The 23,095-nt window shown below is 40.7% G+C and overlaps 2 long non-coding RNA genes across 3 annotated transcripts in view; one reads left to right on the plus strand and one right to left on the minus strand.

Annotated features, from left to right (window-relative positions):
- LOC145548932 (uncharacterized) overlaps nt 1–23,095 on the minus strand; it is a 92,190-nt gene that overhangs the window by 65,466 nt on the left and 3,629 nt on the right. Inside the window, exon 2 of one of the 2 annotated variants that reach the window (XR_014084878.1) lies at nt 21,446–21,538. The exons of the other annotated variant lie outside the window; for it this stretch is intronic. This is a non-coding gene — a long non-coding RNA (uncharacterized LOC145548932). The remainder of the gene's footprint in view (nt 1–21,445; nt 21,539–23,095) is intronic. 2 annotated transcript variants of the gene reach the window in all.
- Nucleotides 997–7,741, plus strand: LOC145548934 (uncharacterized). The gene is made up of 2 exons (XR_014084880.1): nt 997–2,512; nt 7,471–7,741. It is a non-coding gene; the product is annotated as an uncharacterized LOC145548934 (long non-coding RNA).

A 23,095-nucleotide genomic window follows, 5' to 3' on the forward strand; every position in this document is an offset into this window, starting at 1 on the left:
TATAATCAGAGCTTCAAGGGTCAGGTGCACTTAATGACAAATTCCAGACACCTTGTGTTCTTGTGTGATCTTTTCCTAAAACAATTCAATCGTTTTCTTCGGACCATCCTGAGAACAAGTCTTCAGGTTCAGAGAAGTGTAGACTCTAGTTCCTCGGGTACAATTTCCAGATGCCTGAAGGCATCCATTTTATATCGCTTTAAGCTGCTCACAAATATGCCAGAGTGGGGTTTTAACAGCTTCCATAAAATTAACCTAACCAAAGCAATTTTGTAGTTTATTCTTGCTCAGAATGCCTATGAACCTGTAATTAGTAATTCATGACTTCCTGTTTCTCTGGGGTGTAATTATGACGTGACTCAGAGGCCCATTTCCTTTAGCTACTTTGACAGATGCACACGCTGATCTTCAAAAAAACTAAAAAAATCAAGAAATGCACAAAAATAGCAGCTAAACCTTTAGCCGAAAGCCACTTCTACAGTCAGAGCAGCAGCTTGTTTAAAACCAATGGGACTATGACAAACAATGAAGACCCAAGTTAACCTTGCCTCCACATATAGTGATAAGGATGGGAGGGTAGGTAATAAATTATGCAAATTAGATATTGGACCACGCAATCTTCTACCGAATCGTTCGAAGCTATCCAACCGCGGGTGTTTGTTTGGAGCTTTAGCTACGCTATCCTACAAGAAGTATTCTTAGCAAGTTTTCTAAATGTATCCGAGACTATTTCTTCCAGAAACATGACTAAGTAGACTGAGCTTTTCTGCAAAAAAAAAAACAACAAAAACTCCTACCTCTGAGTGGACCAAACACAAAGCTCAGGACGGATATGTAGAAAGGCAGCTCAAGCCCAGTGTTAATCTAAAGACCTTTCCTAGATTTGCTTGTACCATATTTCCTCTCTACCCCCCCTTCAGTGTTTTCATCCTCTTTGGAGCTCCAGCCACTGACTTGCACCCCCTCCCCCCCACCCACCCATCACCAATCAGTAGCACTGGCTTGGGCTGCTAATTGAATCGAGCAGGAGGTCTAATTCTAATGTGCAGCAGATGGTTGGGGCATTCCTTCATCAAACCAACCAGAGCGGCCACCGTGCCGCTCGATGTTCTGCCTTGTGTAATGTAAACCTTCGAGGAGGGAGGGACAGAGTGACCCTCTCCCCAGTCACCTTGAGGTTAGGAACACATTTAACTCTTTAATTTTTGACATTAGTTGTGTCTATAAACTTGAAGCTTGTATTTGATCTTCAAAACTGTCTAATATAGATGTGAGTTGGTGCAGGCATGAAGGAGGGAGTGTATATGTTTGAACAAAGTGTTTCAGAAAGGCAATGGGAGAAAATGATGCTGCGTTTTTTGTTACGGAGGTGGACAAAACCGCCACTGGATGGCAGTGTTGAGCCACACTCAGCCTCAGGCCCCGCTGAAGAAATAATAAAGACACAAATCAATGGCCATAATTTGGACAGAGTCTCAGCCTAGGTTAGAGTTATAATTTCCCCTGGTTTCTAAAACTGCATTTGGAGAGTAAACACAGCAAACGCTAAATCACAACAGACAGAGCGGGAAAGGATGGGGAGAACCAAGGGACGGGGATAAATAGAGGAAGAAACAGAGCAATATAAAAGAGGGAGAGAGAGAGAGAAAGAACTTAAGAAAAACAGGATAAAATCGTAACAACTAATGTAATAATAACAGCAGAGATGGGGAACGCTGCCTCTCACAATGGCTACCATCACAAGCTATCAAGTGCATCGGAGACAGCGCATCAGAGAGGGAGAGGGTGTGTTGAACATGTGTGCGCGCGCCACCAAACACGGCGCGGCATTTGCGTGCACGAGGCTGTGCACGCTGCTCCGAGATGGCTCCCCAGAGTGCAGCCTGAGTGCTATGAGGAAGATTATGAGTGAGATAGAAAGCACACATGAATCTGGGCTTTGTTGTGAGGCGGATAATAAAAGATGGGACTCTTTGTCAGCATGGCTAAGTGTATGTTTCAGGAGTAAATGACTGACAACAGAAAACAGCCATTTGGGCCGTGACTGTGACAGTAGCTCTTTGTGTGAACATCTTAGACTCGTGAGCAAGTCTGTTTATACATTCCCCCCCCCAGCCCACAAATGTATGAGTGCAAGTAGTTATTTAGAGCCATCACTATGAATGTTCTGTTTGTGCGTTTATTTTGGAGAGGAGAGATGAGAATAAATATGGATTATAATAGCAGGTGATTTTTCTTTTAATAACCCATTCGATCACATGTATGTCGCCTGCTTTTCTTCAAAGACAAACTAGGTCAGTTTTCGTTTGCTTCCAGTGGTCTGGGCTCTAAAGTCACACTGAAGCACAAGCAAGTTAGGAACAGTGCAGGCTGGCAGCAACAAACCCAGCCTGCAGTCAGAGCAGAGAGGAGATCAACCCCACTCTGTTTCCACATGGCAAATGAATCCCACAAGCGCAAATCTGCTGCTGCTGCTGACCTCACTCTGGATTACAAAGCAGAATGCAACTAGGTAATGATTTTTTTTTTTTTTGAAAAAACACTAACCTTCACTGCTGACCTTTAGAAACCATCAGGGACACTGATGATCTTTTAAAGAAAATCCAGACTGACCGTCTCCGGTCCAGCAGGTTGACTTTACGACAGACAGGTTCACTGCGTTTAAAATCAAGTTAGTAGTTAACTTTAGTCCAGCAGTTTCTGCCCCAGAGTAACAAACGGCAACAAAAAAAAAGGGGGGAGGGAGGAGCTGTCAGTTAGTTACTGGTTGCTATGGTGACCACCAACTGTCAAGAGCAGCCTAACAGAACTTCATACACCACGTATTAATGTCTGGAGAAACAACTAAACAAAATAAATTCAAAGACTAAAGAAAATTTTGAGAAATTTCACATCTATAATATTGTTCAAATAAAACCCTGCTACATATAGCTATTCTAACTAGCTTTAATCTGGTGTTAGCCGAGTTTTGTGGAACCCACGTTAGCAACAAACAACCTAGCATTACATCTAGCCTCTAGAGTTAGTATTAGAAGTCATGTAATGTTAGCAACAGTCCAGTACTAACTCTTAGCAGCTTCAATCATTACCTTTGGTAGCTGTCTAGTGTTAGCGGTAGAAGAAACATTAGCAAAACTGTCAAATTCAGTTTTTACATTGAAATCATCTCTATTTTGAGCAAAATATAAAATCTGTTATATGATAACACATTCTAATCTCTTAGAATTCTGACTAAGTTGGCAGAAAAACAAGGTTGTCTTTGGACTTTATATACAATGTCAACAGGTATGCTACAGCAAATATAAAATTTAGGGCGATAATTCTAAAGCATGAACATTTGGTTATTTGCAGGGCCGTACAGAGACCACTAAAGGGGCAGGTGCTCAGCAACAAAAAAAAGGGCACATCTAACCGCATTGTAGGACAGAATATGAACAAAGCCTCTCAGCTTTCAGAGTTTAATAAACAATGATAAATTACAAAAATGTGACATGTACAATCAAAGCTAAGGAACATCTCCATATAGAGCATACAAATATACATATGTAAGATATTTTATGAGTAATTTCTTTCTGCAGGTCTATTTTGTTATAGGAAAGTATTGCAATATTCAAACCCGCAATTTAGCAAGATATGTAAATCAGAGCTAGGCCAGACATATTTAGTCTTTACAGAATTACACTATTAAAAATATAAACAAGGGTACAATGCAACTTTTTAGTGACTAATCTATAAAACAAAGAGCTGCCTGTTTGCTGCAGTGGAGATGGCTTTGAAAACAGCAGTTGTCAAACCACTGATAAAAAAGAACAATCTGGACAAATCACTACTGCAGAATTACAGGCCGATCTCCAACCTCCCGTTTATCAGCAAAATTATTGAAAAAGCTGTTTTTAAACAATTAAATAACTTCCTAACAATAACAAACTGCTTTGACTCCTTCCAGTCTGGTTTTCGTGCTCATCACAGCACGGAGACGGCCGTTGTAAAAGTGTTCAATGACATCCATATAAATACAGACTGTGGGAGAACCACAGTGCTGGTTCTGTTGGACCTCAGTGCAGCTTTCGACACTGTTGACCACGACATGTTACTGAATCGACTGGAGAGTTGGGTCGGACTCTCCGGTCCAGTGCTCAACTGGTTTGAATCTTACATAAAGAACAGGGATTTCTTTGTTTCAATCGGGAACTTCTCATCAGAGAGGTCAAAGGTCACATATGGGGTACCCCAAGGTTCAATCCTAGGACCCCTTCTTTTCAATATTTATATGCTCCCACTGGCTCAGGTTATAACAGGAAATGGGATTAGCTACCACAATTATGCGGATGATACACAGCTCTACATCACGATGTCACCAGGTGACTCTGAACCCATCCAATCACTGAATAGATGCTTAGAACAGATAAATATGTGGATGTGCCAAAACTTTCTCCAGCTGAACAGAAACAAAACTGAAGTTATTATCTTTGGACCTAAAGATGAGCGAACTAGAATCAATGCACAGCTTCAGTTATTACAACTAAAAACCAGCGATCAGGCCCGAAACCTGGGAGTAGTGATGGACTCTGTCCTGAATCTTCAGAGCCACATTAAGACAGTCACAAAGTCGGCCTTCTATCACCTGAAGAACATCTCTAGGATTAAAGGACTTATGTCTTATCTAGAGAAGCTCATCCATGCGTTTATCTTTAGCCGCATTGATTACTGCAACAGCGTCTTCACAGGTCTGACTAATAAATCAATCAAACAGCTGCAGCTGATCCAGAATGCTGCTGCTCATGTTCTCACTAAAACCAGGAAGATAGAGCACATAACACCAGTTTTAAAGTCCCTACACTGGCTCCCTGTAGCTCAGAGAATAGACTTTAAAATACTGATGTTAGTTTATAAATCACTGAACGGTTTAGCACCACAATACCTTAAAGATCTGTTATTACTGCACCAACCGTCTAGACCCCTCAGATCTTCTGGTTCTGGTCTGCTCTGCATCCCCAGAACCAGAACCAGACGAGGAGAAGCAGCATTCAGTTTCTATGCACCACAGATTTGGAACAAACTTCCAGAAAACTGTAAAACAGCTGAAACACTGGGTGCTTTTAAATCTCAATTAAAACCCACCTGTTTAGAGTTGCTTATGGCTAAATTAGGGTTAGAGTGCAGGTTTTGATGTCTTCCATGTTTTCATGTCTTTAATGTTTTTAATTTCTTCTCTCTTTTCGACGTTTTAATGATGTAATGTTTTTTGTTTTTTTATTTTATTTTTTTAATCTCTCTCTTTCTCACTGATTATTTCTGTTTTTATTTTAATTATGTAAAGCAGTTTGAAATGCCTTGCTGCTGAAATGTGCTATACAAATAAAATTTGATTGATTGAAGCGATACTGAAGAATGACTGATATCATTAACAATACAGGGAAGAAGCTTTTTAGTTTACTTGCTTTGCTAGCAAAGTCGTTAGCTAGCAGTTAGCTAATAGCTCATCAACAACAGCCTAATGTCTGTATGATAAAAATACTGAATCGATAGATAAGAACAGTTTCTCCTCACCTGGCTGTCTCCTCCTGCTCAGTAGTTCTTCAGAGAAAGGCAGAGGCCTGTTAGTGTCTGTTGTATGTCATTACCTCTCTGCTTAAACCGCGACTCAGAGCTGAAGCAGAAACGATATTTCAACGTTTTCCGTCATCTGACAAGCAGCAAGTCTACTCCACTTTATTCACCAAAATAAAGTGAATTGGTGAAATCTGGAACGTTCGCTACGTTGAACTCCAGTTAGCCGCCTTATCTCACTGCGCGAGAGGCAGTTGCCTCTGCGTCATGCGTCACGGGCAAAAGGTCAAAGGTAACAAGGTGACCGGAGGGCTTATTATGTTGTACAAAAAATAATAAAAATAATTTTAGTACATGTGTCAGAAGAGGGCTTAGAAAATAATACAAAAAATATAAATAAATAAATAAAATTAAAATTGACCAATAGAGCACTTTGGGGCAAGGAGCAAAAAGGGCAGGTGCTCAAGCAGCTCCCCCTTCTGCACGTGCCTGGTTATTTGTCATGGAAAATTTTAACCCAATCAAAACAGATATGAGACTGAGAAAACAACTACACGGACTGTTATTTAATCTTTCATTTAGTAGATTTAATTTTTATGTTAGATTTGGCAAACCAGTTGCTTTTGTGTTGAAAACAGTAGCTTTATTTTAAGGTATTGTTGTTTAATGGAAGCATATTTCAATATCATTGAACATGTGGATATTTTTCGCACTCAAAAGCTCCTGACTTAACGTGTACTTTTTAAACTTATGCTAACTTGTTTTCCTCTGTGACAAAATAAATGCTTTACATAATGGGACTCATAATTTGCAGTTTTTCTCCAATTTCCCTAAATTGCCAAGGTAAAAAAATATTAATAATTCTGCCTCAATAACAAGAATGACAGAAATAAGATAGTACATCGTTGAAAATCTTCCAAAATTTCTCAGTCTATGATGCAAGTTGTTGGGACTAACTCGGTGTACATCCCAGAAATTTAAATGCAATTCTCTACAATAAAAATCAAGTTTTAGGCATTTTAAATATTTCCCCCGTGAATGTTTTTATTGCACTCAGAAGGAGTATGAGTAAAATAAGCAGTCAACGTCACAGCTGAACATTTCCACAGCGGTGCACTGAAGCTGTGACAGTCAAAATCACAGATTCAAACATAACAAACCCACGGAACCAGTCCTGTCAACTCGCAGGGTGGGACTTGTCAGCAGTGGCAGTTGGGAGCCTGGTTTATCTAACATTAGCAACATATTATTAGCTGTTTGCTGACAGCATCAAGCTGCCGAGGAAATGTTTGAGGGTTGCAGCCAGGCAAGTGGCAGGGTGCATATTTACATATTTACAGACTGAAGCATGTTAAGTAAAGGGATGTAAAGTTGCAGCTAAACTCTTTTAAGGGATGTCGGGTTTTTGTTTCAGGAACCAGCTTCAAATATGCATCGATAAATGTGATTCATTTTGCGGGTTTTAATGAAAATCAGTGTCGCCGTTTAAAAATTCATAGCATTTCAAGAGCGGCAGCTTGGGAACGTGTTAAAAAAACTGCATTGAATATTAGATTCTGAATAAATTTAGGAAGCACATTTAAAGCAGGGGAAAAGCAAGCAGACCTTCTCGGTTTTTCAAATATGGCTAAATATGCATCTTCAAAGGAATGAGATTAAAATAAAACATCCAGTTACAGAAATATAGCATTAAGTTTTAGAGATGCAGATGGATCCAATATGGTTAAATGTGTAGTTTACACTAAACTAAAAGGCTGACGGTGCCTTTATAACGCTGGAATATTTTGACTTTGTCAGGTTATAAACCAGAAACCTTGTAATTTACTACAATACATTTATGGTTTGCAAAATTAAGATGGTGAAGGTATGGGACAACTGCTAAGCTACAACAATTTTTCTGTCCTAAACCTAAACTGACAGGTCATACGAGGACAGAGAAACAACCCCAAGTCCCATGGTAACTCTGGAGGAGCTGCAGAGATCCATCCACATCTGAGGTGGAGGAATCCGTCAGCAGGACTGTTGGTGTGAATCTTGTGCTCATCTTCAACAGTGACGAGGAAAAATGAAAAGATCGAAATCCTGAACAGAAAACCTGCAAAAAAACAACTTTGAGGTCAGGGTTGAGGTCAATCTTCCACTAGGCTTATTTTTTAACATGTGGGGGGAATAAAAACAGGCACACTTTTTCTTTCATTGGTCTATCGAAGTTTGTAACGACATAAACTTTGAAAAGGTTCAAGGAAAGTAAACCTTTCTAAAACACTAGTTAGTTACGTGCTATGTAAAAACAGATTTTTTTAAAATTTGCGGGGAAAAAGCAAGCTCACCTTTAAAATTATTTCACAATTTATTTCAAATTGTGAAATAATGACTTAAGATTTATACATTTTCTTCCTTTTCCAAAAAAACCAAACAGCTAAATTCAGCTATTTTTATTTCATGATTCTAACAAGCCTGTTTGAATTTCTTCTTTATTTTTTTGCAGCGTGCATCACTGATTTATTTCTTTCCCACATGCGCTCAGATTGTGAAATATTGTCCCCGTCACCAAAGTGTGCAGTGATGTCTCTCTCCGTTTAGTAATCTTTGCTAGATTCTCTGTACGTGTGTGTCTATAGGCTTGCAGCCGATAATGTCTCGGTGTGTCTTACTCGCATTGTCCATAGTATCATCATTAATCATTTCTCCTCCTCCCAGACGTGGCCATCAGTTATTGAGAGGAGCAATAATTTGGAATTGATTTAGTCCCCACACACACAGAGGCTGACACGGAATATAAAACACTCCTTCGGCAAGACAAGAATGAAAGCCGCATAAAGGACTGTCAGCATATAACTGCATTTTTTTCCTCTCTGTACATCCAGCTTTGCTCTTATGTTATTTCCTTTTTGGTTTGAATGTGAGCTTATTTACTTGTTCTTCTATAGGGAAACAAAAATCTTTAACAACAACAACAACAACAAAAAAAAGCCGAGTTGCATTAATAGGTTTTAAATTCAGCAGAGTGTGAAAGAGTCAAGTCTCGCACCTTGAGATGGTTTAAAGAAAAACGAGAGGGAAGTCAAAGTCGAACCTCTAAACAGGAAACCGATTGATGTATGAGGGTTAAGGGAACCTTTTTAAAGATCTTCATTCTCTGTCCATCAAGAAGCTAAAAAAGCAGTCCCAGAGGAAGCCTCCTCTATTCAGCGGAGCTGCAAACCAGTTGGCATCAAGATGCTAAAGACGATAAGGCAGGGAAGAAAAATTTAGTGACATTAACCAAAAGTGTGCATACCTTTTTAAATATTGCATTGTAATTTCTAATAGCATATTGGGTATCAATTATAAAGTTTTCTGTCCTTGCGTTCCTATATGGCCTCAACCAGGTGTCCTTTAAGAAATAAGTTGTTGTGGGGTTTTGCAGAGCCAGAACTTTTCAGGCAACAGAAATGTCAACGGTTCACGCAAAGGTCGCTTTGCAAATGCTTGAACCGCAGATGCACCGATCGGACCTTGTGGCTTTTCTAAGAGCTGGAGATGTCGATGCAGAGTTTATGTGCATTCAATCATTTATGTAACAAGTGGAGGCAACGTCACACTTTGTCTGGTAAGACGAGCACTGGGAAACTGGGTTGAGTGATTATTTGAAAACAAAGACATGCAAGTTTAAATTTTCCTTGTCAGATTTGAGTATTTATTAGGAGTGTCTGCTTTAGTGACTGTAAGCATCAGTCAGAGGGTATTTATTGTAAAATTTCAGATTTGCAAAACTCTGCCGTGTCCAAATTCTGATTTTTATACACCTACATCCAAGGACACTGAGACAGAAACTAGGAAATCTGCATTGGATAGTAAATAGTTCATTCTGTTCAGCAGTCGTCTAGAGAATCAGATGCTGCAGAATGATGCCCATTTTTCAATCAGACAGCGATGGGTTCACTTTTAAAAAGTCCTTAATATCCTGAATATAGTTAACCAAGTTTCCCCTCCATCAGTATAAACATCTACACTGAAGAATGTTGTCAGCAAGAACTGGTTGCATTTAGGGATGGTTCAATGTACCTATTCTTAACCCCACACTCAGTTCCTTCGACCCAATTCAAGTCAAGTTTATTTCATCAAGGACAGCACATTAAACAACGTTGAATGTTGAAAACAAAGCAACCGTTTTGTACACAAGTTTTCTAGCCACAGGATCATTTGCAAACCCAGTCTTTGGTTGCCATCCTTTCACTCATCCTTAGTTCCTCCTTTCCTCCTCTGCTCCCATACTTCCTTCCTTCCTCAGTTCCATTCTTCCTTTTTTCCTCCCTTCCTCTCATAGTTACCAAGTTCCTTCCATTATTCTTCCCATTTATCCCCACGTTCTTTTCTGAGAACTTTGTGAATGAGTCTGGAAGTGTTTTCATGAGTTGTGTGTTGGAACCCTGTTAATACTAACCAAGTATAATGGCAATCAAAACCAGGAACCTTTGATCCCCACTACACAAACTCGTTTAAAATGCTGGAGGAAAAGGACGGAAACGACAAACAGCGTGTCTCTTGGACCAACACGAGACCTGTCCGCTTTGGCAGGTCGTCAGGACAACCCAATTCTTCACAATCTAATATTGTCTCATCTCCGGCCTCAACGTCAAATCAGACTCAGCTGACCGTATGATGCCAGTTATCAAGAGGATGCCAGTCCAATTCCATCAAGTCACTGGTTCTGCAGCAGCCTTGTGCAAGAATTATGTTATTTTTAGTGGTTGTTACAGAGGCAAGAATTCATTTTAAATTGCAGAACATTTACTCAAAATGTTTTTGCTATTCCTTTTCCTCAGACCATACACGTCACCAACACAACTGTCAAACTCTCCAAGAAGTTTCACTTTTTGGAGATTTCACTAGACGGACTAGCACCACAGCCTGTTACACTCTGCAAAACCAAAACCTGCTGCCGTTTTGCTGTTGTATTCCTATAGTTTTCTCCTCCATGCTTTCTTTAATTGGTTTTATTTCTATAGATGCTTTGCATAACTGGATGTGATGGGGGGGGGGGGCCTTCAACTTCTAAACTGGAACTCTTAAATGGCAGCACTCAGCAGCAATTACTCACAGAGCAACCAGCCAGGGAAAAAAAAACACATGAAAGTTATGGTTCAATTAGGGAAGGTAACAATAATCTAATCCACGAATTAGCTAAAGTCAATTAGGACAACTCGCCAATTAAAAACAACTCTGTTACTTGAGGGCAAAGCTATAATAAGCCTGCGAGGGAGCCGCACTCAGACGGTGTCCTTGCTTGTTTGTGTCACGCTCAGCAAACGCCGAGCTCTGAACGAGCTTTTTTTGATTTGGAATTAGACTGCAAATTGAATTTTCGCGGAGAACAAGTCGCTGTTTGGTCACACGAGGACACTGGAGTTAGTTTGAGAGAGAAAAAACAAAAACGAAAACAAGGGAGACAGAATGAGACGGCGTGGACTAGCCTGACTATTTATAGATGCTGTGTCAGTGTGAATATACTCCATGCTGAAGCTTGTTGTGGAGCAGACGTGCTGCTTTTTGGTTGCTGGGGTAAAATACTTTAAAAAGGCTGAACAACACAAACCTGATTACCTGACTCAAAACAGATTTAGTGCAGTGCAAAATTGTAGAATTACAAAAAGTCTACCTGAAGGTCTTCTGAGGAGTTTCTTGATTGTTTTGGCACATTTAGTCCAGTTTTATTGTTTGATTTTGACTTATGAGTTGTTCATTCAAAGGAGGCTCCAAAATTCAAGACATGAACAAATTTTATTCCGATATAAAAGGAAGTATTTTTTAAATGTTTTCTTAAATGACTGTCATAAAAATACAACATATTCAGATTTTTTTTCTTAGTTGAGCCCAAAGGAAATACGGACAATCGTAGTTTGACAAACAGAAAATACAACTTGGCACCAATAAGGTGGTATATCAAGGGAAATTAGCTTAAAACATCAGATACCATCTGAAGAATGATGCAGTAGTAGCAAAAGAAAATACACGCGGTTTTAAGAGCGTACTGGTGTTTTAAGACGCAGAGATGGAAACATGAGCAGTAATAAGCAGCTCTTTCCTCTGCGTATCAATCTTAGAAGGCTTATCATTTAATTTCCCAAAAAGTTCAGGTCCACAATTCATATATTTTTGAGACAATGAGAAAATATTGATCCCAAGATGTGTGTCCAGCAGATTCACCCCGAGCTTCAACCATTAAATTTCCTGCAATTTATCCAAAATCCTTACAAACCGGCCCCCTCTTCCCCCACCCCAAAAGAACAGAGCATGCCAACAGAAGAAAATATCAGAGGTTTTCAGTGGCAGATTATTATGGACTGTGGAAATAAGACTTTATATTGGCCATTTGTTTGCCTTTCTGAGTAGTTTGACAAAAGCATTTACTGTGTCTACAGCTATGATTCCATCATTGACTTACATCCTTGAAATCTGAAGAATCTTACCTTTCCAATAATGTATAAAGGTGCTGTAAAAGAACTGTATGTTTTCATGTCCCACTTGTAGGATGCATCATTAATGTGTCCCCAATGAAAGGTGCCAAGCATTCAGACTTGATTTGATAAGTTTGGACATGAGCTGTATGGTGGCACAGCTAATCACACTGTCGCCTTGCATCAAGAAGGTCCTTGGTTCAAATCCCAACTGTGAGTCTTTCTGCATGTTCTCCCTGTGAATGTGTGGCTTCTCGCCGGGTATTCGGGCATCGTCCCAGAAAACATATCAATGGTTAATTGAGTAGTCTAATCTGCTCCTCAGTATGTGTGTGTGTGTGTGTGTGTCCTACGTGGCTCTCTGATGGACTGGTGACTTTCCAGGGCATTCCCTGCCTCTCACCCAACGACAGCTGCAGACAGACTGCAGCCACCCCGGCAACCCCACACGAACCAACAGGTGAAGGCAGTGGATAGACGGATGGATATTCGGACATTTTCTGTACTTTCAAATCTATATCAGGACTGTGCATGGCGACTTAGAAGTTAAAGCTCAGAGTGAGGATGTAGTGATGGTGGAAAAGAAAGAAGAAGATGCCTTCCCGGCTCTACTCGCCTATTTTAGGCCAATTCCTCTCCAATTGTTGACTCTTCTCTGATCGGATCTGATAGAAATAAATATTTTCTAAAAAAAAAAAAAAAAAAAAAAAAGCAAAATGTCCTTCAGAGTCACAAGAACGTATGATTGAGATTAATTTGAACAGACTCAGATCCTGGGGAAGGAGAATAAGGAAGGAGCAGTTTGACACTTTTGCACGGCCTCTGACGTCCCTGAGGCGCAATGAAACTTGAGCTTTAAAGCCGACCCGCCTTTGACACACATGGCCCTTCTATTGTGATCACATCTCATGGTTTTTATTAACATTTCTGGTGCAAATAGTCAAGACAGAGGTTATCCTCCCTTCCAGAGAATAAACTGAACTTAAGTGACGACGTGAAGCAGCTCTGGAGCTGCTGAGACCACAAAGATTCAGAGAATCGGACAGCATCCCCTCTTTGAACGCAACATCTCTGCTGTGACGTGAAGCTGAAGATTTCTGTTACCGAAACGTCTGAATCATAAACCTCTGACACGTCCTCAGGCCAGATTTATTCATACACGCCAAATCCGCGCTCGCGTGACCTCGGCGAGCAGCAGGCAAGTGGAGAGGGGCGAAGGGCCCGGTTTGATGTTGACTCAGGCTGACAGGCGCAGAGGACTGCTGGGTGAGCTGGCTCTGTTGCCCCAGGACCGCAGACGGGCTCAGTCTCCTCCTCCTCTCCTCCTGCACGGTCCCACCTCTCGTATGACGGAAATTAAGCCTCATCTCCATTTCCTCCAGCCTGAGATGGAGACCTTATCCGTGTGGGCCGTTGGTGTCTGCCACAGGCTACATCGGTGACTCACCACAGTCTCTTAACTCTTTCTGCTGTCAGAGCGGTAAACCTACACCTGGCAGCCATTCATCATTCCCAGCAGCACTGTTGAAGTGCAGAGCTCATATACATATGTATATTCATGCACACACGACCCATGGTTTGCAGTAGAAAGTATTTGAAAGGGTATCAACCTTTACCCCGGAGCCCCGGGGAGCATAACAAGAGTCTCACATGGCAGACCCAGGAGAAAAACACTGTATGCTGACAGATGGCAAGGTCAAGCGAATAACTTAGCCTTAAAATTCAAACACTAATGCCGCTGACCTCTGGTAAGGGGGTGAAAGCAGGAATGAGGATAAAACAGGACAAAAAAAAAAAAAAAAAGGAAAGGAGAAATACTTGAGATCTAGCTTTAAGGAAGTCTAATCTTCGTGTACCATCAATTGATAAAAAAAAAAAAAACAAAAAAAAACATGCAGGTTGCAACAATGTACATTTCCAAAAAACACCTAATCATCTGAAACACTGAATTCCTTTAAATCAAGACGAAAAATCCACCTGAACACCTGGAACATTGGTCAATACGAGATGATTAGTCTTGATTTCTTGACCTGATTTTTATATAGACGTTCATACTTGAGACAGTAATTTGGAGAATAAACGTGAACCCAGCAATTATTTAAATACGTAGGTGGACAAAAAGTAGATGAGTTAAAGAAATGTTAAAATAGTAGATTATTCTTGATTTTCATTATGTTTATTACTTGTTTCATAAATGCTTATTATGAAACACTTCAAAGTATTTGGCATCAACTACATGCTAGAGTTTCTGTTGATGAATCAGGTGTGTCCTTATTATTGTGAATCTTATTAGCTCTTGTTGACGTTTACTCCTCTTTCCTGATGAATAAATTGAGTCCTTGGCCAAACTTGTGCGTTTCTTTACCCATATAATGCAGCAATGAGTCCGTTTGGTGCAGAGGTTTGCCTGTAGATTTCTATTCTGCTGTTGGCAAGTTGTCGTCTGGATTTTTCTGCTGTCGTTTCAAGATTGCATTTAATTCACATTTAAAATAAATACTCAAGATGCGCACATTCATCACATAATTTGCTGTTGATTAGACCCAAATGGCACTCAGATATTTCACTGCACCATAAACCTGCAGGATGCATCAGTTTTATCGCCAAATGAAGGCAGCCATCACCCATTTATACGATGGTCTGGGTGAATACCGCGTTCAGACCAGCTGCAGGGCGTCCATCAATTCATGATAAACACCTGCTTAGCAGCACCAGTGAAACTGCTTGTTTACAGTTTGAAATTAATCGACTGGCGCTCTAATCGTTGGCATCAGGTGGCCGCTGATGCGGTGACATTGGAAATAAAATAGTGATTAAAAACAACCTGACCGTCATTTACGATGATGCATCTGGTCAGTGCTGCATCCTCCAAGCATCGCAACCTGCACTGACGGTTAACTATAGAGTTAACCCAAAATGATTCACACCCCAGGCAGTGTACATCCTAGATAACTTTTATTCAACCAACAATTTTATCTATGAGACGTAACGGACATTGTCAGAAAGATCAAATCTACAAGAAGTACCAATTTAGTGGATATTGTCCGCGTTCGATTTTTAAAAAATTTTTCTGATGTATTTAATTGCAATTTTTTGTTAATGTTAACCTGAAAAGGACAACATTAACAACATTGAAGGGCTTTTAATTCCCCAACCCTTAGAAACCAGTCCATCGTTTCTTTCCGAACATCTTCAAAAACAGACAAATGTTAAATCTATCCATCTTTGGAGCTTTGCCTCGGGATTAACCTTTCAGACAGATAACCGGTACATATCGACCACATTATCCATCAGTGACTTTCTCACCGTCTACAGTTTAGTCTGCATTTTATTCCTTCTTTTTAGAAGTGATTATCGCTGCTAAACTCACAGCTTTTCTGGCAACCTGACAGAAAACACCACTAAGTTACAATCAAAACAATAAAACACATCACCAGTTCTCTATGCGAATGCTGTCGAGTCATATCTGAACAAGAAGAATCTTAAAAATAGACACTTCAGATGTCACGATGCGCAAATTGCCTGTGAAATTCTTCATTAAGGAAGCAGTTTGAAGGTTGGTGTTAAAACCTAAAGTGGTCGAGGTGTAAATTCGTTGACCCGTCAGTGTTGGGTAGCCGCTGCTCGACTGTGAACTATATGATTTGCACGTTTGACAGGACCGATAACATCCCTGAAAAAGAAAAATAGCAGCTCAGTGACAGCACCCACTTTTAATGGACTGGAAGGAGAAGTACTAAGCTAAAATATTCCGTCTGGGCATTATTTTGTCACCAACACTGAGGCTCATGGAAGAAGTTAAGTGTGAAAATGCTCTTGGATGTTGACCAACGGTGGTGTAATGAATGGAGAGCGTTTATGAATAATACATTTCCTTAACCCGGCGTAAAAAGCAGCGTCGCACAAAACTAGGCCGTTTGAGGACTGTTTACATGCGAACAGAGAGATATTTGGGCATGACAGATGTATCGGTGCGCTCTGAGCTCTGTAGGAGCATCATTAGCAAACTGACTGACATAACTGACAGCTGGCACTGAGAGGAGAGGGATGGAGGGTGAAATGGAGGAGGAGGAGGTGACAGAGCAGAATCTGTGCCAGCCATCACCCTCTGGCTGTTCTCCAACATTTTAATCACATCAACAGTGCTCTCGCTCGGCACCCCCTCGGAGACCCAGGTACCTTAGCCACACTTGACATTAACCACAAGGCGAATACACCCATGTTTAATACAGACGGGGCTCTCTGCAGATCGTCCTCGGCTACTTTTAAAACCCTCACTGAGTAGATTGACAACCCAGGGACCAAACGAAGAAAATAAATGTTCTCCCCCTCAGTTGTGCTTCCTTCTCCCTTTTTTTTTTTTCTTTCTTTGTGAGTGTTGCTGCAGTGGAGCTTAGCTGGAATTTTCTGTCTTACTTCTGTATACTGAGAGCATCAAATTGTCAAGGGCAATTTCGACTAGTCATTTCCCTAATAAGACTTCCCGGCACAGATCACGGCTCCTCCAAAACAGAAGGAGTGAAGGAGACATGAGCTGTGAGATTCTGACGGTGAGGTAATCTGGAACAAACCAGGACAGATTACAGATTACGGGAATGAAACAGCCATTCAAAACAAACTTATTACGCAATTCATTTATTTAACAAAAAAAATAATACTATTTCAACTGCTGCTTCGATAAAAACTGGATATTGTTCTGAATATTATATACATAATTCATTAGCACTTTATAGTAAACATGCAGGTGGAGAAAATAAAGAGTTCCACTGTAAAAGAAAAAAAAAAAAAAAAAAAGAGTCATTTTCTATTGGTTAGTAAGCTGACCATACTGTTGCTTTGAATGACGCTGGTAACAATTAGCTAGTTCTTAATTGCCATTTCACAATTAGTGCTACCTTAGAAATGAGTAACTGGTGTCAAGTTTTTACATGTTGCCAAAATCTGATGTCAGTTCTGCAGCAAAGTCAGAAACACTGGTGTGGTGCAACTCAATCTGTAGCCATAAAGCTTAGATTTATGCTCTCAGATGTAACTTTTGAAAACAAAATCTATACAGGGTCCAACTGACCAGTAACTTTTTTTTTATGGCATCTGGTGCTTTGGTGCCCATCTTTCTAATGCTTCCCTGGGCAACCACCCATATAAAATCCCAGCATGGTTAATGTTATTTCTCTAAAGTATTCAGTCTACAAAAGTAGAAGTGGCATGCATTTCACCCCTTGCACATTATTCGTGACCCAGTTTGGTAAAACCCAGCTCTTTCGGGATAACAATTTTGTGATAAAATGTACTTTAACCCTTTAAAAGCCTCAGACAGGTAGAAACAGCCAGATAAGTCATTTTACATGCATAATTGTGTCAGGTCTTTTGTTTTCAGATCATTACCATACTTGTTTTTGCATTTCAACTTTTTCATTAAGAATGTGTAAAACCAATATTTAAATCAACACAGACAGATTTTGAGGAAAGGAAGCTTTTCATAAACAGTAGAGAAAAGAGAAATATTCATGTCAAAAATAAGGTTCGGATTTATAGAGTGAAATCCAATAAATGATTCGGATCCCTCAAAAACAGACAATCGCGTTAAATATTCTTGTAGCTGCCTGAGTGAGAAAGTTCCTCCAAATCTGCAAGAGCGAAGAATGTCCAAATATCAGCATAAATCTGATAATTTTTTTCCTTCATTCCCTGTTTTCTGATGGTTACTGTGACACCAGGCTGTGCACTGACTCATTTAAAACTGCTAAACTGCTATGATTCACAAGATTAAGAGCTCCAGCTGCATGCCATGTGCAGTTTGTGTTCGAATCCAAAAGCTGAGCCCATCTGGGTTAGCAGCAGTGAAATATGGCACAGAGACAGCAAAGAGGTCACCCCCAGCATCCTTGGGTATCATTTGCTTGAAAATAAAAAACACCGAAGCCCAAATTTCTACGCTAATGACAAATTAGTTTTCATGCTCCAGTTTGCTAAATTACAATTTCTTGCCAATACACTACTACTACTGCACAAGATTAAAGACGTTTAGCTCATGCACAAGCTGCAGCCAAGTGTGATGGTATAAAAACATTTGGAGCCGAATCAGAATCAGCAGATCAACGAGGAAGATTTGAAAAACCAACAATCTGAAAGACAAACAAGCCACTTTGCACTGCGCCTTTTAAAAACAGCCGCCAGTAAAATTACTGTTCGTTAAAATGATTTTTTTTCCCCAGTGGAATATGTAACCAAAACTGACCATCCGATCTATCCAACGGTCCAAATAATAATTAGGAGAAATGTTCTCATCTTTTTTTTTTAAGAAGTTCAGGCTTAGAGTCATAATGTTAGAAAAAAGAAGGAAAGGAAGGACATTTAGCTCTAGGCTATCAATTTGACGCTAATTTGCTGTTCAGGTATGTCAGTGAAACACGGAGAGCTAAAGTGGAAATAAAGCTGCACTGATGGAGTTCTTGAAAAGAGTTTGACTCGTCTCATGAAACCATGGCACAGGTGACGGGGAAACCAAAGCAGCTGTGCAAAAATAAAAACAATCTTGAGATATAAATTAGCTCTTAAAGGAATATGTTCTTTACGGTATATCAAATATTTCAAAATCCCAATCAGATGATGGTGGAATAACATTGCAATGCGAGATGAAGCTACATTGTAAAAATATTCATGTTGTGATTGAATCAAATGGGTTTTAAAGCTCAATGTTCATTATGAGGGGAACCCCTGTAGCTCCAAGTTTTTTAAAAATATTTTCTTTCACCGAGCTAGACTTTGTATAATCTTCAAAAGTGACTGGTGTGAATTCACACAAAGTACAGGTCTATAAATCTCTATTTTTTCACAAAAACCAATTTAAGTCTTTTCAGAATATGACTCTGTACCATAACACTGTTAGTCATCATTACTACGTGATCTGTGTTATGATCGAGTCCAACTTCACTCTGGTATGCATATTGATGACATATTGTACCTACAGGAGTTTCTAATGGTCAGGTTCAATTTGCTGCTCAAACATGGGGCGAGTTGGTCAAGATAATTTCAATTTGGGAAAGTCCAGGACATTATAAAATTTTTATGACGGCTGAAGGTACAGCATGGGTGAACTCCACATCATGGGAAATATTGAACCAACATCTGAAGACATGAGCTAGGATCATAAAGCTGTTACATGGTTCTAATGGTCCTGGATTCAATTCCTGATATTGAGATCATTGCACCACGCATTCCCCCTTCTTTCTGTGTCCCCTTCCTGTAATTACATAAAATATTGGAAAAATACATATTTAAAATGCTTGGATACAAACAACTCTTCCAAAAACCCGAAGCATACCGAGAGTAAAGAGAAGGCGATACAAAGAAAACCAACTACCGTATTTTCCGCACTATAAGGCGCACAGGATTATAAGGCGCATAGAATAGACACTACAGTGAAGGCTGGAGTTACGTTATGCATCCACTAGATGGAGCTGCACTAAACGGAATGTCAACAAAACAGTCCGACTCGGGTCAGCGAGGAGAGCCTTCTGCGACTGGGTCGGGGCGTGGACGGACGATGGTCACCCTTCTCCGTTCGCGCACAGCATGTTGGTACCTGAGTGAAGTTGCCCCCCCACCTTCTTCAAATCAGACAAAATTGGTGTCAAACGTTTGTGCTACGTTTGTGCAGCAGAAACTTTCGTTTGTGCTGCTATCATTTTAAAGATATAAAATGTTTCTAGAGGTCATCCAAGGTCAACCACCCCCCCACCTTCTTCAAATCAGACAAATTGGGTGTCAATCAACTCGGCTACATTTGTGCTGGTTTGTGCAGCAAATTTTTTTTGTTTGTGCTGCTTTGGCTTTGAAGATATTAATGAAAGTGTAAAGGGCAAAAGGTCAACCACCCCCTCAACTTTTATGAAATCCAACTTTCTTTATATCTTTAAAATGAGAGCAGCACAAACAAAAAATTTTGCTGCATAAACCAGCACAAACGTTTGACACTAATTTTATTTGATTTCATAAAAGTGGGGGGGCTGGTTGACCTTTACACTTTCATTAATATCTGCAAAGCCAAAGCAGCACAAACGAAAATTTTTGCTTCACAAACCAGCACAAACGTAGCTGAGTTGATTGACACCCATTTTGTCTGATTTGAAGAAGGTGGGGGGGGCTGGTTGACCTTGGATGACCTCTAGAAACATTTCTTTATATCTTTAAAACGAAAATTTTTGCTGCACAAATGTAGCACAAACGTTTGACACCAATTTTGTCTGATTTGAAGAAGGTGGGGGGGGGCAACTTCACTCAGGTGCTGCTGGTGGAGAAATTGGTGCTAAATGACCTGCAGGCAACCTGATTCTAGACGGTCGGTAGCTAGATAGGTCAGTCAAACTTTATTAACAAACCAGCGTTCTGACAACTATCCCAGCATGCACCGCACGCTGCTTCTTCTACGGGCGAAAATGAAGTTGGCATCTCCTTACTGTAGTTACTAGACCTGTTGTGGCTCAATATTGGTCCATATACAAGGCGCACCGGATTATAAGGCGCACTGTTGGCTTTTGAGTAAATTGAAGGTTTTTAGGTGCGCCTTATAGTGCGGAAAATACGGTACTAACAAAGTTGACCATTTAAATGAGAAAATTTTACCGGTTTACCTGATTCCCATAAAAAAACTGGAAGTTTGACGCTTTCCGTTTTCCTTTTCTCTTTTATCGGATTGAGTAAAAACTGTTGAAGGCCTTCGCCTGCAGCTAGGATCTGCTTCTCTTAAATCCCTTACTGGGCTCTGGAAGCTGGCCTGTACTGACCTGAGTGGGGTCCTAATGACAAACCAATAACCTGCGGCAGCCATTAGAGATGTTAATGTAATTTATATAGGACTAGCCACTCTATCTTAATTGAAGGAGCAGTATGTGGGGAATAGAAAGAGATGAAGGGGTCAGGTAGCAAGAGATGGATGTTTGCAAAATGGAAAGAAAAGGCAGTGAGTGAGGGACAGAGCTAATGATTAGAGAGAATGAGGAGGTGAGCAGCTGATGAGACTGTATTTCTATTAAATTGCCTGAAAATTCTCCCATCTTCTGTTTACATCTTTGTGTGCGTGTGTGTGTGTGGGTGGCTGCCTCTCACATAGGCACCGTAATGTGGCTGACCTAAATGACTGGCATAATATTGGGAGAGCATGGGTGGGGGACCTCCGCTGAATACTGATGAAGCTCGGCACAAAGCGTCTTCCTGGCCTCATTAACCTGCAGAGTGCCGCTTTTGTTTTCTCCTGCAGCCATCCAAACACTGCCTACGACCTCTCTGAAGGTTTTCACAGACGTCACGAGAAAGACGGAGCGACAGAACAGTCTTCCGTGCTTCCACAGAGAACTGTACATGCGTTTCCTGGGGCGTAAAGGTCATGAATTTGAGACCTTTTGTAATTGTTCTGTATAAACAGGGTTTGTTCATAAAAACATACACACACTTACCATGTCCCTTGTTGCAGCTTCTCCGTGCATTCAGGCACCCAGGTGTGACAAAGACGACTTGATGAAGTCCAGAAAGGAGAACGATTCTAGTCCCTTAGAACAAGGCATGGTGGTTAGTGCCAGACAGAGTAGCCAGAGTATTTCAGAAACTGCTGATCTAATCAGATTTTAGCACACAGCCGTCTTGAGTGGTCAGTCCGTCCAACCATTTTCATACACTTGAGGCAGCAGCCCAAACAGACAGGCTCAGACTTCTCTCTCCATTGAGTTTCTGCCACAGGTAATGGCAAGAACATACTGGTAAGTCAGGAGCTTTGCTCTCTTCACAGCAACAGACTAGGACAGTGCCTGTCCAGAGCCAACCTACCTATTGATCTCCATTTTCCCATTCATTCTCGAATAATACCTAGATACTTAGACTCCCCTGCTTGGGGCAGGATCTCATCCCCAACCTGGAGAAGGTATTCTACTCTTTTCTTGAACTTGGGGATACAGAGATCTCCATCCCAGTTGCAAACTGTGCCAGTGAAAGCTGAAAATCATAATGGGATAAAGCCAACAGAACCACATCATTTGCAAAAAGCAGAGACCTGACACTAGATCCCCTCAACACCTTATGACTCAGTGACAAAGGGCAACCTTGGCAGAGTCCAATTCACAATGGAAGCAGGACGACTCTCTGCGACTCATACAGGAACCCAAAGGCCCCCATCAACAAGTCAGGTACCCCATACTCCCAAACTGAAAACGTCACGGAAATATGCACACACTACCAGACCACAAAGGAGTCCTTTATTAATCAATTGTTACTGGGGTCTGGGCATATCTGAGTCATTGGCAGCATCATCATCCCACTCAGGATAGACAATTCAAAATCCCTTAAGACCCCCTGAAACTATCTGGCGATGCCTGCTCCTGAAAAGTTGACGTGAACTTCTCGCCAGCACTGCGAGTCATTTAGCTCACATCTTCTTGTTGCTAAATTTTGCCTCAAAGGTCTAGGCAAAGAAGTGAGAAAAGTAAGTTTTTAAATGTGTTGAAAAGTGCCAGACTGAGAAAGAGGAAGAGTCAGTTCCCTTGACGAAGCAGGAAATAAATCATACCACACAAAAACAAGACAAAAGCATCTCCTTTCGCACTTGCAACAACTACAGAACGGAGACAAGTCGGTGTTGGCGGATGAGAAGAAGGTAAAGGAAGAAAAAGTAGGACGAGAGGTGTGTGCTCTTTCACACGCCAAAGCACAGCTCGCTTTGTGTTTCTGTTAGTCGCGGCGTCTGGTGTGTGTTGGCACAGGAGATTTCAATTTCATCTTTAATGGAAACAGCAAATAGGGGAACAAATAAAATGTGAAAGAGAGGAGCAAATCCTCCCAGCAGAGGCCCAGTCAGAATGGATGATGAGGCTGACATGAAGTAAACATTCAGCTGCTCACAAAGCGAGCTGGGGGTGAGAATATGAGAGGCAGAGAGAGAGATGGAGGACACGGAGGGGGAAACTGAGGTGAAGAGGAATACAAAGGTGAGGGAAATGGGATGAAAATGGAGCAGATTTAAAGAAAAGACAGGGAAATGAAAGAGGAGGATGCGTTTTCAGCCATTTTTACTGCAGAAAATCAGCAGCCACGTAGTCAGAACTCATCAGGAGAGG

Source organism: Poecilia reticulata, chromosome 18 (assembly GCF_904066995.2).
Source record: "Poecilia reticulata chromosome 18, P_reticulata-male-v2, whole genome shotgun sequence".
Lineage (NCBI taxonomy): Eukaryota > Metazoa > Chordata > Actinopteri > Cyprinodontiformes > Poeciliidae > Poecilia > Poecilia reticulata.